Source organism: Python bivittatus, unplaced genomic scaffold (genome assembly GCF_059951505.1).
Source record: "Python bivittatus isolate LINGU-HERP-01145 unplaced genomic scaffold, Pbiv_v1 ctg000700_np1212, whole genome shotgun sequence".
NCBI classification, from domain to species: Eukaryota; Metazoa; Chordata; class Lepidosauria; order Squamata; family Pythonidae; genus Python; species Python bivittatus.
In genome coordinates this window covers 81,881,855-81,901,917 of record NW_028277098.1, presented here as the reverse complement: position 1 = coordinate 81,901,917, position 20,063 = coordinate 81,881,855, and positions in this window count along the sequence as shown.

The window sequence follows — 20,063 nt, the reverse complement described above, 5'->3', positions numbered from 1 at the left end:
TGACATGCAACCACAGCCTGACAATGGGACAGTATCACCCTCAAGTTAACAAGGAATCAAATATTTCTGCCCCGCTCTTTCCATCTTGCTAAGAGAAGGAGTTCATTAACTAATGGATCTTAACAGAAAGGTACAGATAGTGCAGATAACAGCTACACATATGGAGTCTATCTCATTTAAAGAGAATCTGACTGCTGATTTCTCCCCTTTTTGGCCAAACTCACTTCATATGTCCAGAATCCAGTCTTACTCCAGCTGTGAACAAAGAGAAAGGGGTTAGTTTTCATTGGGTTCTCTAGAGATGCTTCATGATAGCAAGGAAAAAGCTGCCTTCTGAAGATTTATGAAAAATATGCACCAACTTTGGCTGCAGGGCCACATGTGGCCCCCAAAAGCCTTAGATGTGGTCCCAGAGATCTTGTCCTGGCCTCCTCAGACTGGAGTTAGTAATTAGCAATTATAAGGTCATAAATCCAGCAAGCAGAGGCAGAGCCATAAATATAGTCCATGTTTAAAGGGAGTAGAGTTCCTAACAATATTCACAGGGTTCACAGGGCAAGGCAATGTTTATGTTCATCTTCTGAGTCAAGCTTCACAGCAAGGACAGGATACATCTAGAGCTAACTGAAGCAAAGCTGAAAGCCTAGCACACAGCATTTCAAGTTGGGCTATCATGGAGATGGGTTCCAAAAGAATACTGTATTCAATGGGGTCTTGAAAACAAGAAGCTCAAACTGCTGCTTGAGCAAAGCTGGCACTAACCAATTCTGATTTCTAGCACCAAACTGCTCCTGAGAAGACCTTCTGTACCAGATGCTTTTCTGTGCAACTCTGTCTTCCTATCTATCTATCTATCTATCTATCTATCTATCCATCCATCCATCCATCCATCCATCCATCCATCCATCCATCCATCCATCCATCCATCCATCCATCCATCCTACAGTGATAGCAGCATTCCCATGGCTTTGGTGGATGAATCATTGCTTCAAGATCTGAAACACAAGGGTCAGGAGTATGAGTCCTAAGGTCAATCATCCTTGTTCTTGTTAGGGCCCAGATCCTCTGTTCATGGTCCTGATTGCCTTTTCTTGATCTTCAGTTTGCCAGAGTAGAGCCTCTTCTTTGGTCACTGTGTTGGTTATCTGCAGTATAGGTTTTTGGATGCACTTTGAAGTGTTGGTTATTATCTATAAAGCCTTTTTTATTCCTGTTGTCTTTGGGACTGTTTTCTCCAAGTTGAGTCTGCCTGTCTCATATATTTGTGTTGGAAAGTCATGCTGCAGATTCCCCCTTCCTGCATAAAACTAATGGGATGTGGACCAGAGAGCAGTCCTTTCCCAGGGCTTATGGAAAAGCTTGTGTCCCCAGGTAATGAGCACTCCCTTTTTTTGACTCACAGTGCACATGTAGAGGCTACTGGTCTAGGTTTTTTTTTTTTTTTTTAAAAAAGAAACACTTAGGTGTATTTATTCTATTCTTACGGGTTGTTTTTACAATTTTCTTGTTTCTACCTTGGGAATCACCCAAAGTCACAATTGTGGTAGCATAAAAATGGGGTAAATAAATAAAAATGTTATTTAATTATAATTGCCGGTAAATGGAATCAAATCCGATTTCATTTGCTGAGCAAAAGCTGCTTCCCATTACTTTTTAGAGCACAGCCCCCATATGTCATTCTCAGGCCAAGTATGGCACCTAGCCCAGAAAATTTGTGCAGCCCTAGTTTATGAGAATTGCAGGACCATTGCTGATTTATTTCATAATACCTCCATTAAGTATTATACATGGAGATCGGTGGCTCCAGAAAACTCAAACCAATAGATCAAATAAGAAAAAAGGGCATTCTAATATTAAGGAGAACCCGTTGATATTTTGAACTCTTTGGCAGTGGAACAGACAACCATGGAAAAATATTGACTTGTCCCTAGCAATGTGCACACAGGGGTTGGATTATCACCTATACTGGATACTTCAGCAGCCAGTTTCTGCTTTGGCAAGGGTTGGTCTAGACCAGTGTTTCTCAAGCTTGGCAACTTTAAGATGTGTGGAGTTCAACTCCCAGAATTCTGGGAGTTGAACTCCACACATCTTAAAGTTGCCAAGCTTGAGAAACACTGGTCTAGATAATGAGTGGGCATGCTATCTGTGACAAATTTACATTCTCTCATTACTTTTTCACAGAGTTGCAAGGAACATGACCAATGACATAGTGACAACATGGGAGTGGGACAAATGTTTTGGCCCCTTGTTCTGCAGACTTTTTTTTTTTTTTTTGCAGATTTTTGGGATTGGAATACAGTAGCAGTCCAAAATAGTGATAAAATAAATGCATTAAGCATCCTGGACTTTACCTGAAATTCCTGACCCTATGCACAGATGGTGAAATTCAAGCAGTCCCTTTGCTGAATACTTTTCCAGGAGAAAAATAGGTTTTTCCAATAATTCAGGAGGAACTTGGCATGGGGGAGAGAAAGAGAAATAATACGTATGCATTTTTTTCCTGAGAAATTTCAGCCCTATTGTTAACCTTTGGGTATTCACCATAATCAAAGTTCATATATCTTTGGCTTTCCTGAACTACTCTCACAGTGATTTAGAAGAACCAGAAACAAGATATCCATGTAGATCACATATTGAGTAATAAGTATATCAAACATGTCATAAGATTATATTCTTTTAACAAAACCAGTGCATTTAAATTTTTCCTGAGTTTATGAGAAACTTTCCTTACAGAAGTAAAAAGTATCACAAAAAAAAAAAAAATTATGAGTACCAATAGTAATAAAAATCCACATTTAGTTAATGGAATTGTGTTTCTTTAGGCCTCTTTAATAGCAGGAATGGCTTTTGCAGCTAACCAAGCGGTAAGATTTTCATCTTCAAAAACTAGGTGGAAATGAATGAGGCAGAGAAATAAGGACCAAGAATTGCAGGGCTCAGAATGGGTTGCCTCTGAGTATTTTCAGTACTGGACAATAATTCAGGGTCCTCTTTTTGGATGGTGTGTTATTTCACTTGTTCAAAATGATGCAAACTATAGTACGTGTGCTGTCTTTCAGGTCAACTAGGATCTCAGGTCTCCCAGGATATTGTCCTTTGCTGCGTTTTATCACCTTCCATTCAGCTGGAATGTCTGAAAGAGATGTGATGTGTGTAAAAGGAATAAAGGAATGGCAGAATGCACGTGGTTGAAATGACAGGCCTGATGAACTGCTGATCTCTCCATAAACTATATTTTTCATGGACTACTATAACTGGTTGAAAGAGTTTATAGATTATCTTGATTTTAAAATAACGCTAAATCCCATGGGCACCTTTTTACAGAATTTTAGGACAATATGGCCCTTAACATGGTAGAACTTTCTGAGTTTCCTGAGAAAAGCAAAGACTGCAAATATTGACATGTTTACTGGATGTCACCAGTTGTATACATTTAAGAAATTCTTTTATCTCTCAAAGATCAGAGAAGGCAAGACAATGTCACTTATTAAAGGGTGTAACTTTGCCTTCCACTTACAGGCCAATATACACATATACATATACATATACATGTGTGTGTGTGTGTATGTGTGTGTATGTATATATTCTCTCTGTGTGTGTATATATTTTGATTATAATAGTAAAACGTAATACAAACTAAAAGAAAGAAAAGAGAATAGAAAGAGTAAAAAGTGCAAGGAAAAAGAAAGAAAGAAGAAAAAGAGAAGAAAGAAGTAAGAATATAATAAAGAGAAAAAACATATGAAGAAGTGACTTCCAACCTTCATTGCAACAAGTATAAACAAATTTAGTAACTCTTCACCGTTTCTAAAGTTACATTTATCTCTTCATCCCATTTCCCATCTCTTATCTATAAGGAAATCCATAAAATATCATTTTTTCAGTCCTGGTGTCAGCAGAAAGTTCATAAAGGATAGCCAGAAATAAGAAATATCTTGTTTTAACCTTGATCAAATAAACCAACTTTACATTCCTTCCTTTTACTTCTAACAGTCTTAATCTTTAGTTCATTCAAATATTGTCGTAGGATTTGATTTCTCATCATTTCTTCTTTGTTTCATTGCATAGAGTTCTTCAAGGCTTTAACAAGCCTTTTTTGTAAATCCTCTTACAGGCCAGGAAAGAGAAGTAGCATGCGCTTATTTTACATTTTCTGGCTGAAGCAGTGTTTGGAACAATAAGCAAAGTTCCCAAGACCAGACATGAAACTTCCCTGGAGTATCTTTTCCTTCAGCTTTTTTAGCAGTCTGCTATGCAGCTAAGGCATAAGTCTGCAGAAACACTGGATTACACCAGTTTGAGAATGAGAAGACATTGTCTGCCAAACAAATTAAAGTTCACTGCACACTCCACAGGCGCTTGTTAAACCCAAGACTGGTAGTTTCCAAATCCCAAACCCATTTTATTTTGATTCTCTTTCTCTTTCTCTCTCTCCCTGTGCATTGCAGAAGGGCCCAAATGCTTCAGATTTGGCTGGATTCTCTTGGCTGAATTTACTTAAAGAGGAGCCAGTAACTCACTCTGTCTCTCTTTCCATCTCTCTGTCTCTCTCTCTCACACACATATGGGTGTGTGTGTATGTGTGTGTATATATATATTTATATACATACATACACACGTGTGTGTGTGTAACATTCAGCTATACTTATGGAAACTAACCAACATATAAACATTATTTTACTGTCTGGCCACAGCCCAATGCTCTGTGAAAGCTTTTGTAATGGGTTCTTCTGAGCATAGAAGGAAGAAATGAAAAGATGGAAAAGAGAAGAAATGGGACAAAATGGAAGAAATGAAAAGGAGAAAAAGCCTTAATGAGTGCTGTAAAAAGAGGGAATTAGAGTCCCCCAACAAAAATATGTATTAAAGAAGCTCAAAGGAGAATGAAAGCTACTGTGTGGCATTTACTAAAGACCCCATTGAGTTGAATAATCTGAAAGGACAGGATGTGAAATTTAGTTTGAGAAGGAAGAGGGGGGAAAACTCCATTCAGAGTTGAAATAACAAGGATTCCATTGTAAATCTCATTAGAGGGGCTTAAATTTATATTTTGGAATTAAGGGGGGGTGCGCTGGTTCTTAGAAGCATTTCTTTGTCAGCCAATTAAAATGATGGTTTCTGCAAAGTTAACAAGACCCATCTGGATCTTAGCTGCAGTCAAGAGTGTTAAATTTGAAACCATTCCATCAATAGCTTGCTTGGCCATTTAGAACAAACTAAGGGCTGGTGCGGAGGATACAGAAGTCAACTGCACAGACTTCTTTTCCATAACTTCCAGAATACATTTGTCATTTGTGTCTTAAAAGGACAGTCTGTTTTCTTCATGAAATGACAAGCTGCAAAGTCAGTGCCTATTCTTTTTTTAAAAAGACATCCAGCAAGGATTGGGTTCTCATCATAGCATCAGTCAATAATAGTTTTTAAAGTAAAACATACTATGGGAATTATTTTAAGACTTCGAGAGCTGGGCTGTAAAAATCAAGATGACCACTAGATAGCAGTAATGAGTTAGAAATTGTTCATATACAGTGGATATTCCAATTTTTATAATCCAAAAGTGCTAGGGAATTCCTGGAAGCTTGGCATTCAGATAAATCAGCTATCAATAGACACACAGAGATGAACCACATTTACAAGCCATTCAAAAGAGACAATAAAAAAACTAAGAAGGAAACAAAAAGACCAGAACACATCCTCTCCAGCAGCCTATGCCCAGATAAGCAGGGATTAACATCAGACAAACAATGAAGCAGAAAACAATACTCTAATCAAGGAACTACCAAGGAGAAAACCACACCCCCATCAACACTGGCAAGGCAAGCTACTGTATATAAACAGGAAGCAAACCCCACACTCACCAGCACTGATGATGTTACTTAGTCAGGTAATGAAACGTCTGCAAGCAAACAACCAAGCTCAGAGAGCGCCAAGGACTCCACAATTCAGAACTGGTAGTTGTATATTAATTGGTGCTAATTCCCATGACAGGCCCAGCTCAGGAGGCAGGATGAAGCTGATTTAGGATGATCTTGGAAAAAGTTAAACAAGTATTTGGAGGGGAGGCTATTTAGAAATCGTAGTGCTATAGCATAGATTGGAGTTTAAAATAAGCATCTTGGAACAAGGCAATGGTAAATTACTTCTATATAGATGACTACTAACTCATATAGTCACCAGGAGTTGAGCTGAACTCAAGGGAGTCTACTTTCGTCACAACTTGCCATTTCTACATTTGAGTCCTTCATCTCTAATAGGGACCACACTGGACACGTAACGTGGTGCAGGAAAGTGGAATTGTATTTCTTGTTATTGGTATAACAGCCATACTCTTGCCTTAATTTGAAATCATGGCATGTAGTGACTGGCAAGACGGGACCTGATGAACAACAGATGGTAAGTCATGCTATGTGAGGCCATATCAGGGGGAAAAAAACCCCTTTGAAACTAAGTTTGATTCAGGCATTGAGCCTGCACACAATATTTAAACTCATGTACAGGGCACAATGACACAGAGTTTTATTTACATCCGACTTAAAGCAAGCTGAACCGACTTTCACTTTTTGTTGCTCCAGACAGGTTGCAGTGCGATGGGCCTGAGTTCAGGCTCATGGGAACTTTAGGAGTGAGACCAGTAGCTATAACATTTCAACAAGTTTTCATATCCTGTTCTGATTTATTTTCAAATAGAGCAGGGATATGGGGGACTATTCTTTCTGTATATTTGTAGTGTGTAACTGTATGTGTATTTATAAATCTGTAACCATTAATCATCATAATCCTCAACCTTTCCACTTGCATGTAAGCACAAACATGCCCTGGCAACATCTTTTTTCTGCCATATCCCCTGATATTGTCTCCATTTAGGCCCCAAACCATGAATGGCACAGGCTTAACTCTAATACAGGTAATCCTTGCTTAGTGACCACAAATGGGACTGCAACTTGGTTGCTAAGCAAAGCAGTCGCTAAGTGAAACTGCAACTGTGCTTATAATCTTTCCTTTGCTTAATAGACCTGTGAAGATGTCAGCCTTCCCAGGTAGACCTGACAGGAAACACAACCAGATGAGCTAATTCTACTTGTAGAAGTCTGAAAATACAAATCTCCCATTATCTCCTTTACAGCCTGAGAAGTTAGGGAAGCTCCCTTCTGAGCCTCTTTCTCTGTCCATTATGCAGCTGTGCCCTCTCTTACCTGACTGTTCCCTTGGTAGCATCTCTTCACCCCATTTCTCCAGATCTTTCTTACATACCACTACAGAAGGTCATAAATGTGAGGATTGGTTGTAAAGTTATTTTTTCATTATAACTGCAAATGGTCGCTGTACAAGACAGTCACTAAACGAGGATTACCTGTACAATTAAAATATTATTTGCTTCTCTTATTCCCATACTGTCTAAGAGCAACCTCACTTTGGATAAAATCTGTTCAGCTTTATCACCCGTTACTTTTGAGGGAAGCCAGATGGTTGCAGTGGCTAAGAATAAAGACAATAGAAGGACAGGGACCGGCTTACAAAGCTGATAGTTTCTGCTGATGTGAGGATGGGTGGGTAGCACCAGGGAAAGGCCCTAAGTTAAAGAGCATTTTATATTTTCAGTGGGCAGCTGCAGGTGAGTTCCCACTTCTCTGACGTTTTAAAGAATGTGTTACTGATCCCAGTTTGCAAAAATGAAATTGGCATGCCTTTAATAATTGCCAGTTCCATAGAAAAATGAGTCAAAGTATTTTTGGGCTGCCACCCGGTTGAGATGGCTAAACCTGATTGAGGAAGTACAATCTTAGCTACCATTTGGTTATATAACCTTGCAAGAAACCAAGCTGACTTGGGTTGAAAGAGGACAAATTACTTCTACTTGAGATGATACATAATGGATATTATCTATTAGAAATATTGGGGGAGATGGGCGGCATACAAATTTAATAATAAATAAATAAAATAAAAGGACACTTAAGTAGGGCTACCAGATCTGGGCTGCAGAAACTTGGACAACCACACAAAGGCAGCAGTTTATAGCTGATCCAAACAATATACTGCTTAGAGTTACAAGATTACAAATAAAAAAATATCTAGGATGGTAGGAATGCAAGATTAATGGAGGAAATTGAGTTAAACATCAGAAATAAATAGTTTGGGATTGCACTTTCTGTATGTTTTGAGATGATGATAAAATGGAGTGTGTGTGTATATGTGTATTAAATAAAATAAACATTCTGCCTTTCAAGGTGGCCAATACTTTCATACCAGAAAAGCAGGAAAACCTTAGCAAACAGGCCTCTCTCAGACTACTTTTGCTATAGCTTTCATTTGAAAGGGGAAAGTCGCAAAGAGTCGGTTTGATTGTGTGGTATCTGGATTGCTAAAGCTTCCGTACCCCTTTTTGGACCTCTTAGAAGCATCTGGTTGCTTCCATGCCAAAGGAGTAATATTTATTTTATTTTATCCATTTATTTAACTTCCCTCTTTTTTCCCTTTGGCCCCACCCACTTTTCCTGACCACAAGCACATTTTGAGTGCAGTCTTTGGCAATTCACCCAGGGCCAAATGGGGCTTTCAGTCCACAAAAAGTCAACCACTCCCAGTTTAAAGGAGGAAGTTAAGTGATTAAACTGGGAGGTTTGAGATCTTTGTTTTTACTCAGTAAGAGTGACCACATGAGAGCTAAATCTGAATGATTGCTAGATGGCAACAGAAAGATACTGAACACTCTATCTCTTGGCTGTCATCTAGTGCTCGTTTGGATTTTTGCAGACCAGATCTAAGTCAACTTCCCACCCACCTAGTGCCTATTCTGACTACCAGCAATTCAATTTCTGATTACTACTTGATTATTGTAAATAACTGGAAGTAACAGAAACCAAATGTCTGCAAATTATTGCTCTATATTTGTTCCATGATCCCCCTTCCCATATTACCAAGGTTAAAAAATGGATGCTGTTGTAAAGCAGTGAAGATACAAAATACAGTGAATTCAGAACTCAGTTTTTAGTACTCAGTGGCTACAGTTAGTACAAGGAAGAGAAAATCTGCATTTTTGTCTATTAGTTCTCGTTCAATTTGATGAAAGAGAATTTGTTTTCAAAATGTATGAATCAATCTATGGGTGTAATGAAAGCAAAGATAGTTTGCCAGGTTAGAAAGGTATGGAGTGGTATAATGAATGATCTTGGTGTAAATTAGATTTAATCACCTTCCTTCCTTCCTTCCTTCCTTCCTTCCTTCCTTCCTTCCTTCCTTCCTTCCTTCCTTCCTTCCTTCCTTCCTTCCTTCCTTCCTTCCTTCCTTCCTATGTCTTACTCTTTTTCTGCACTTTGTATAACATTGTTTTCCCTGAAAGGAAGCATATTATAGGTCTTTGTACATGTTTGTAAATATTTCAAAAAAGAAGTTAATTTTACAAAATTTTCATGGATTGAGTTTAATGTTTCTGTACTTATTTAATCATAAGGTGGCCAAGGATTGTTTGTAAACATCTTGTCTTTCATTGTAAACCATCTGTCCTGTGGTCTGTATCCTCCCTGACTTCCTATGCTTCAATTAAATCCTAACGGAAGATAGCAAGAAGGAACTTCTCCTGTTGAGCACATCATCGCTGGTGCCAAAACAGCTGCCTGCCCACTAGACTGTGTGACTTTGTACTCATCCATAACTACTTCATCTTTGGTAATAACATGTACCTGAAAATCAGTGGCACAGCCATGGACACACACATGGCTCATCAATATGCCAACTTCATCATGGCTGATCCAGAACAATGCTTTCTTAACTCTTGCTCCCTGAAGCCCATTGTTTACATGAGATTCACTGATGACATTTTAACCATCTGGGCCCAAGGAAATAAATATTTCATCAAATTCCATCATGACTTCAACAGCTTCCATACAGACAGACCAATAAATCTATCATCTAAATCAGGCTTTATGCTACAAACAAACTTGTTCTAATCCAGTTGACAGAGATGCTCAACTGATGGAGTCAGGTATTAAGGAGACTGAACTATACACTCAGCAAGATCTACAGACAAATCAATGGAGTCAGACCGATTCCCAGGGAGGATCTATTAAAAGACAGACCACAAAAACAGAACAACAGTACACCACTGGTTATTACTGCAGCTCACTGCTCAAACTATTCAAATACATTATTAATAAGTTACAGTCTATACTAGACATTGATACTGCACTTTCTCAGGCACTGGGCAACCACCCAATCTGATGCAAATTTATTTATTCATGTATTTATTTGCATATTTTTCTACCTTGCTGCAACCTGGAAACTCTCTGTGGCTTACACAAATTATAAAAACCAGGTAAAACATCCATGGTACGACATCCATAAAAATAGAAAACAACACCAATACCAAACAATAAAAATAGAAAGGAAAGGAAAAATGGCAATGATAAAGTCAACTGAAATAACTCCATCTTTAAAAACTTCATACCATCAGTATTGCCATAGAAAAGCAGTGACTTCTCACTTCACCTCCCTGGACTTCCTGAAATATGGATTGATCTCTATTTGATCTATTTGGTCAGTCCAGAACTGGTTAGACTTGGCAAGCTGTAAAGGGTTTTATAGGTTAAAACCAGCATTTTAAATTGTACCCTGAAACCAATTGGCAACCAATGCAGGTCTGTAAAATCAATATTATGCTTCCAATGATGTGATGGAATGGACTTATGAAGGCCAGGCTCAGGGAGATAAGTGTGTTCTTAGCCCCCAACAGGAGCGTGGGAAGTTCAAGAAGATGAGGCTGGCACCTCCCTAAGGAATTCACGGTGTTGTGGCTGGCTGGCTTGGAAACTAGGGTTGAGTCTGCGGAGATTGATGTCAGGTTCATCCCAAAGAACTCCAAGAGACAATGCAAATACAGTTCTGTTGCGTTTATTAGCTTCAACCTCCAGACAGAAATCTCCCCAGACTGAACCCTAATTCCCAAGCCAGCCAGCCACAACACCATGAATTCCTTAGGGAGGTGCCAGCCTCATCTTCTTGAACTTCCCACACTCCTGTTGGGGGCTGGGAACATGCTTATCTCCCTGAGCCTGGCCTTCATAAGCCCATTCCATCACAAATGATAAGAACCAGAAAGTATGTGGACCGCTATATTTTGGACCAATTGTAATTTCCAAGTAGTACTTAAGAATAGCTCACAAGTAGAGTGTGTTACAGTAATCTAGCCAAGTGGTGATAAGGGACATGAGCTAGGTCCTCCTCCCCTGGGCAGAGTTGCAACTGATGAACCAGCTGAATCTGGGCATAGGCCCCTTTGGTCACAGCTTCCACCTGCTGTTCTAGCAGCAGTGCTACGTCCAGAAGATTCTCACAAGCAACAACAGAACAGTGATGCTAACTGGGGAACCCGACCATGCAACAAACCCAGATATCTATTCTGACCCACATCTATACCAACAACTCCATCACAGATACCAGCAAGTATACACACAAGATTAGAGGTGCCTTCACATGCTCTTCCTCTAATGTGATATATGCCATCATCTGCCAGCAGTGCCCCTCTGGATTCTACATAGGGCAAATGAGATGAACTTTGAGCAAAAGACTTAATGGGCATAAGTTTGACATCAGAACTTAAAACAAAGACAAAGTAATATCAAGGCATTTCGGCCTCCCAAGATAGTGTACTGCAGATCTCAAAGTGACCATCTGGGAAAAATGAGAGTTTAACAGAAACCATTGAGCATTCTACTAGATTTCTTTGATTTTTTGCTATCATAGACTAACACAGCTCTCTTCCTAAATGTCCACTAAGAGAGAGTTTCTCTTTGGGAAATTGTTGGAGGAAGTTTTCTCCTCTGGAGAAATTCAGAAAAACTGTCCAATTCTCTGCCCAAACATTTGAAGAATTTCAAAAGGCCATTTGTGCTCTATCTCTAGCATTGTAATGGCCTGTATATATGAAATAGTTTTTATGCCAGTTCATATAACTATAAACCCAACATGTTTTAGTGCAGGAAAATTATATCAGGTGAGTGATATGCAGTATTAAAACTATTATAACACATCTTAACAGTTTTAAAAAGTCCTGTGGAATTTTGCCTGAAGATTAAAAAGCACCACAAAATACAATGCAAATATTAGTTAAAACTCCTGGCCATGAACTCAAAGTGGAAAGTGAAAATGCTTGCATCTCTTGTAAATAATTAATTGTAATTACTTAATTAGCAATGAGTACTGGAACTTTAGAACTTTGGTGTGGGAGAATACTCCTGAGAATATCATGGATGGTGAAGAAAATCAACAAATAGAGCATAGAACAAATCAACTCAGAGTTCTCACTTCAGGCACAAATGACTAGGCTCAAATTATCCTATTTTGGACAGATTATGTGAAGACCTAGCTCTCTAGAGAAGGCTGTAATGCTGGGAAAGGTGGAAGGAAAGAGAACAAGACGACGACAAGCAACAAGATGGATGAACTCAATGACAGTGGCAATGGGTGCACCATCAGAAGATTTGAAAGGCCAGACTGGGAACAGATTGTTCTGGAGAAAATCTATCTATGTGGTTGCTAAGAGTTGACACCGATTTGATGGCACATAATCAAGCACTTATTTAATTAGCAATACAGTTAGTCAATACATTATGGAAATTTTGGTCCAGGTCCATAATAACCTATTGCTTTATTTATAACAGCAGTTTATTTCTCTATTAGGCTGGGTATTTTTCTTGATTCCCCCCCCTACACCCCCAACACTATTTTTCCACTAAAATATCCAGCATGGAAAGTTCTACTTAAAGTATTTTCCTCTTTCTTTTTGGATACAAGCTCACAGAACTGAAAATGCCAGGAATCAGCATTTCTCATCAGGCTTTCCTTGAAGGAAATGAGACTTTGCAAAATTTTATCGACCCCACCATGGAACCAGCAACACCACAGAACAGGATTAGGGAGTGACATGGGGTTTCATCTGGAAGACTGGGACAATTTTTGATGTCAATTTGTCTTTAAAAGCACTTAGAAAAATTGATAGTTGCAGGACCAAACTGTTCTCAGTTCTGTGACTAAAAAAGCCATGCTAAAGTTTTTGGAAGCAAAGAAAGAAACTACTTTATTCTTACAAGGAAATAGGAGGCACGCGAAACACTTCTGCTACATGAAACCAACATTTTATCAGTGGGAAACTTCTGGCCATCCAAATGTTTTGGATGATAAATTATAGCATCCTAGAGACTGGCTAGTGTATCTGGGCATAATAGGGGTTGGAATCCAACAATATATTCAAGACCACAGATTTTCCATGCATGATGGCTTAGTACATCCTGCTTCCAGCACCAGTCAATCAAATGCCTATGAAAAGCTTAAAAGTGAGAACAGTACTACAATTTGCTAAGGATAATTTTTTAGTCTATACAAATTGTAAAAAGTAGCTTTCCATATAAATTATTTCTGTGAGCATGATTCCTTGTGAAATTGTGGATTATTTCTTCTCAAAAAAGAGAATTGCTGGACTTATTTTTGGAATTGCAGCATGCACACTTTGCTTTGGTTCATTAGCAACCCTTCTTCCCTTGTATTACAGATGTGCATACGCATAGTGAAAAACACCGCAAAACAAAAGCAAAATAAAAATCAGTCTGAATAAGACTGTAGGTATAATCCAGTAAAGATGAATGTTGCTTTCAGACAGACACGTTGCAAGGATTTCAATACACCCATGCATGCAATCCATGTTTTGCTGTCATGTGTACAATAGTATCCTAAAAGGAAATGTAAAGAAAAGGAAACTGTTCAGAAGTAGCACTCTACAAAATTCAGAAATACATAGAAGAATTGAGAGTATCTTATTCATCTATTCCAGTTTGGAGACTATGCAAAGTAATTCAAAAGTCCAAAATGTAGGAAGAATTTTGGAAGTTTCCTTTCCATTGCTTTCACTTTTCTGGAACATTAGTCGATATATGATATATTCTTCTTTTCCAGTTCATGATTCCAAGAGTTTCCCATGTCTCCTAGTGGCAGGCCAACCAGTCCAAATGCAATCACCCAACACACTGCACGCCTGCTCTAATTCTATTTGACTTGGTTTTCTGTTGAGCAGGAATGTTAATGAGCCCCCTCTCCCAAAGATAGAAATCTCTGGGAAAATTAGGTAGGGGAAGAACTGTAAAAAAATAATCCCAAACATAATTATTTTTATTTTCATATTCTTCCTGCTGGCTCTGTCCAAAGAACTCACATTACAGGTCAGTGCCTTGTGGAGACAACACCCGGAAGGCACTGGGGTCCTTTCGTTCAGGGTGGCCAACTGACATGCCTGCTTATTGAGGGCTGTAGGAAACTTGTTACAGAGTAGGCAGAGATAATGGCAAGGAAGGAGCTAAGAGCTTACACGGGCAAATTAAACTTGACAAATGCTAAACAGTTCCTCCATTATGAGAATTTTTCCACCGTCTCTGGCATTTTAAATTTAATGCACGATGAAAGACCCAGCAATAATAAACAATGGCTTTATTGGCTGTTTCAGTAAGTCCCATCTCCCAGTATTCCAGTATTGTACTCAATGGCAGCATAAAGGTAGATCAAGAACTAGGAACATTCTTGTCTAAAGCTCTTTGAGAAAAAAATATGGAGAGTCTCCTCCAAATCACAAAACGTTGGTTTATTGGCATCCATACCAAAGAGCAGTAGATGCTCTGTTGGATGGAAACAACCTTTCTGAAGGCCAAGCTAACCAATTTGTGGCTGCAGCTGGATTTTATATCAGGAGAGAGCCAGCAACCCCTTCTTTTGCTTCCTTCTAATGCTATTTGCAGGGTAAATGAATGGCTTCTTCTGTCTGGATGTATTAATAGCTGTCTCAAACTATGCTGCTAAAGATGATTTATAAGAATACATTCCCTATATACATGACATTACCAATCAGTGGAGAGCAAAACCCATCTAACATCAAATTTTAAAAAAAGATTGTACAGATTTGCATGGCAACTACAAAAATTCTGGAAGTGGACATGATGAAGGAACCTGATCAGGATAAGTTTTTAATTGCCTATGCCAGTGTTGTCCAAACTTGGCCACTTTAAGATGAGTGGACTTCAACTCCCAGAATTCCCCAGCCAGCATCTTAAAGTGGCCAAGTTTGCACAACACTGGCCTATGCCATGGCCACCTTCTATGACGTATTGGGTCTTCTAGGCTCTGTGAAAAGCTGGCACTTAAGCACTATATTTTAAGGAAATCTAGACATTCTGAACTCCCAAGTATGAAATTCAAATGATTAAACCCTTTCAGAAGAAGCTTCTGTGAAATACACAAAGGAATGTAATATCATCTATTGAGGGAGATATTTAGAAATATATTTCTAATTCTAATAATAATAGTGATGGTTAAATAACCAATTGATAGTAGTGGCCCCTGATGAACAAAGAGTTTTGAGTAAAAAAAAAAAATTAAACAATAAGGTATGTGTGTAGTTATCTGTCACTCTGTCTCTCCAGTCAATAGAATCTGTCTACTGTATATATGTCTATTTATCTATCTAAATGCAAGTACACACACACACATAATTAATCCATTTCTGCTCCTAAATTGAAATTACTGAGATCCAGTTTGGTGTAGTGGTTAAGGCATCAGGCTAGGAACCAGGAGACTATGAGTTCTAGTCCTGCCTTAGGCACAAAGCTACCAGGGTGACCTGCGGCCAGTCACTCTCTCTCAGCCCTAGGAAGAAGGTGGCAATGGCAAACCACTTCTGAAAAACCTTGCCAAGAAAACTGGGGGGACTTGTCCAGGCAGTCGCTTGGAGTCAACACTGACTCAAAGCCCCACTCCCCAGAGAAAAACACCTTGAAATCATCTTTGGGATATAATGAATATAAATTCTAACCATCAGCATTTGGCCTGCATCTTGTATTACTAGTTAGTGACCACATTTCTGATTATTTTATTATTTATTTGTTTTGCTTAAGTTGATTTATATGGCCACCCATTTTACAAATGTGACTCTGGGCATATTCAGACATTGGCTAAATATAACTGTTTTTGGAGATGTGTATCTATATGATGAAGATTTGTGACACTAGGATGATGCAGGTGAAGAGCATAAGAGAAGGTGTTTCTGTCCTAATTTTCTTTTAAGTCTGTTTCCTGCAGTTTCTGGGAATCTAGTCTCAGAATCCTATGGATCCATTTCTATGCTTCAGTGTAGGCTTTGGAATTGGACAAAAGACTTCCCACTCCTGGGTATCCACTGGTTTTCTGCCCAGCAGTGTGAAACAACAGCTGGTAACCAGCTGTCCTATAGCTGCAGTTCCATAAGTCCAATCCATAAATGATTCAGCCTGGCTTTCAGTTAGCCTTTATCCTAACCACACTTTGCAGCCAACATGATACAGATGCTAACATATTTCTCCTAGTGAATATGTACTGAAGGAATGTGGATTGGATACAAAAGTGAGTGACCAGTACAAAAACAATATGTTGAGGTGATCTGGTTGTATTAAAGAGAATGAATGTGGATCAAACATATGTAGGAAGAAGAAATGGGTTTAGAGGAAGGGTAAAAATGAGAAAATTATGGTTAGGTGGAGTTGATGAGATTCTCAAAAAGAGAGAGTTGAGAAATTAAAAAAAAAAATTGAGGCAATGTATGAACTGGTATATGAATATGATAGAAGCAAAGATTGTTTGCAAAAAGAAAAAGGTATGGTTTAGTTAATTTTCCTTTTTTCCTCCTTTATTTCTCTATCTTACTATTTCTTACTCCTCTGCGCTTTGCATAATGTTGCTCATCCCAATGGATGAGTATGGGTATATGGGTCCTTATATATTAAATACAGTTAGGGCCTGGTGTATGCTAGATTGCTCTCTCACTTTACCAATGGATCCATATGGACACACAAAATGTGATCTCTTTTACTTTCCATGCCAATCCATTGACAATATTGTTGCTTTAATTAACATGCTTTAGTTGCAAACAATCAATAACGAATACATAAATGTAAAGTTAACTGTTTTGCCTAAGTAAATGGAGCTTGGCCATACTCTGGGTTGGCAGCTGGAAAAAAAACAAAGTTGCTTTTGTATTTTTGATCAGCAGATGGAGTTTACATTGCACTGAAATTCATATGCCAATAACTGCAAATCAAATGCTATTAAAGATATAGTTACCATAGCAGCAGTTAAAAAGTTAGCTACTCTTTTAAACAAATAAAGGCAATTATGCCCAGACTTGCATGATGACCAGAAAGCAACAGTTAAAACAGAATATAGAGTAATCAAATGTTTCAACACTGGGAAGGCAGTATTCCAAGATTTTATACTTTTGCTTTTTTATTTAACTTAAATGCAAAATATATCATGAGAAATGTTGGACTTGAAAATGTAGAAATTGGAATTAGAATTGTGGGGAGAAACATCAACAACCTCAAAAATGCTGATGATTTTGAAGGCTGGAACCAAGGAAGATTTAAGGAATCTTTTACTGAGGGAGGTGGGGCACAGAGTTGGCTGTTGTTCCCCTTCAGATGACACCATCTTTTGGGGTTTTATTTTGATTTTTTACTGTTTTAAATGTTAAGTCATACCGAATCTTCAGAACTGGGCAATCTAGAAATTTGGAATATAATACATTTTTTTTTAAAAAAAGTGTGGCTGCTCAATAGCTCAATATTAGAAACAAACATGACTGTCAATGGGCAATGCCAACCCAATGCAAAAAGATGAAGTAGCAATAGTCTTTATATTTCTAGGCTCAAAAATTCACAGGGATGGTGACTGTAGCTATCATATAAAGAGATATCTACTACTTGGGAGAAAACTTATGACAGATATAATTAAAGTGCAGAAGCATCACATTGACAAAAAAGTACTGTCAAGGCCATCATTTTCCCAGTTAGAACATACAGCTGTGAAAGCTGGACCAAAAGAAAAGCTGAATGAAGAAAAATTGATTGAACTGTGTTTCTGGAGAAAATCGTTGAGAATATCTTAGACTGCAAGAAGAACAATTCATTCAATACTAGATGAAGTAAAACCCGACTGCTCACTGGAAACAGTAGTAATGAAAACAGAGTTTAAATATTTGAGGCACACAATGTGAAGTCAGGGTTAATTAGATAAGACCTTGATGCTTGGAAAACTTGAAGGTACTTGAAAAAGAGGCTGATAGAAGACAAGGTATGTAGATACTATCATGGAAAACACAAGTCTGAGCTTAGGAGAACTCAAAGAAGCAGTTACTCACAGCCAGTCACGGTGAAAGAATGCTCACTCAGTTGTGAAGAATCAGAAATGCTGGCTGCTAATTCTGTAAAAAAGAAAAGAAAAGAAAAAGAAAACCCTCACAGAAGTTTAATCACACTTTACCAGGATCCTAGTGACAAAGAAATCAGCTGCGCTATAATTATACTTCAATGCTGCAGGAGAAATAGTAATTCAGTGATCAAGGATCTGATTTGGATACAGAAGATCTTTAAAGTGCTATGCTCAGAATGTGCCATAAAGATTCATTTTCTTTCAGAATCATAGACTGTCAGATTCAATGAGGCTTATCCTTAGAAAAGTAACTCTACTCTAGGACAGCAGCTTCCTTCCTGAGAAAATGGCAATAAAATATGAGATATGTTGTAAGATATGTTTTACTGGAAACTGCCCAGAGTCACTTCCTAGTGAGATGGGCGGTGACCAAATTTGAAATATAAATAAATAAATAAATAACTGAACAACAGTAGAAGCAGCCTTTTAAAAACAATTTTTTGGAACCACTCCACCATTCACTTAATCTTATATAAAAATGAGAAGCTATCTGAAGATAAATACATTGGTTGTTATGTGTAGATTGTCTGGAGGTTGAGTCACGGCAACTGGACTTCTTTTCTTTTTTTGGTTAGCATCCAAGCAGCTTCTTGGACAAGTAGTGAAACATCTCTGACCAAAAAAAAAGAAAAGAAAAGAAGTCCAGCCATTGCCATGACTCAATCTCCAGGCAATTCCACCTGGATGACTGAGAATCTTCATAAACTTATGTGTAGATTGTTTGAATTTCTGTTTTCACTGGACAAGCTTCTCAGAATTAAGTACTATGGAATTCAGTGAATCTTATTCTTACCATACTATAAGTTTTAGAAAAGTATGGAGAATTAAAAAGCATGGAGCACCAGAATAATACAACAATAAACTAGTAAAACACAAGGCAAATAAAAGGAATACTTTCCCTTTTCAATCTCTATATAAAATTATAGCAATCTGATTTTGACTTGTATATCTCAACTCTTAGCACTGTTTACTTCATCTAAATGTATTTCCTAGTAATAATTATATCCCAGTAGATACAAAAATTTAAAACACTATAAGCATTTTTAAGAAGAAAAAAAAAGATCTATTTTCAAGAGGTCCACAATCATTACCTCCAGGTTAACCTAGTCTGTATTAAATTTTTCCCAAAATGTGTGGGAGAAAAAGGAAGCATAAATGAATTTTCGGCCTATTTTTATAATTCCAAGAGTGAAATCCTAAACATACATAATGAGGAAATCCACTGAACACCATGAAGCTTACATCTCAGTAATGTTGTCAGTTTGAAAGTATATGTAAATATTTCAGCATTTAAAGGCAGCACAATTCAGAGAATATGCATTTGAAACCTAACACTATGCCAGTGGATGATCTTACCAAGCAGGTACATATAGATGTTGAATAGGAGTGGGGAGAATGTTGAGCCCTGTAGAACCTCATAGAGCAAGGGCTTAAGCACTAAACCTCTCTCCCCCACCAATACTGACTGGAACTGACCCCTGTGGAAGGAGAACTACTATAACCCTGTGCCCCCCATAACTAATCCCTTTAACTGATTCAGAAGTACCCTAGAGATCAAGGAGGATCAGGATGGTTACACTAGCACCATCCTGATCTCACAGAGATCATCCACAGAACATTGGGTTGTACCTAGTGCCACACTCAAAACCCAGGTGGCATGTTTCTGAGAGGAGATTCCCCCCTTTGCGCCCATCCAGATCTCAGTTAGAGATGCCAGACCAACTTTCCCTTCCATAATTAGGTCCTGGATGAGGGAGCTTTATTACAGACAGAATGACGTACCATAG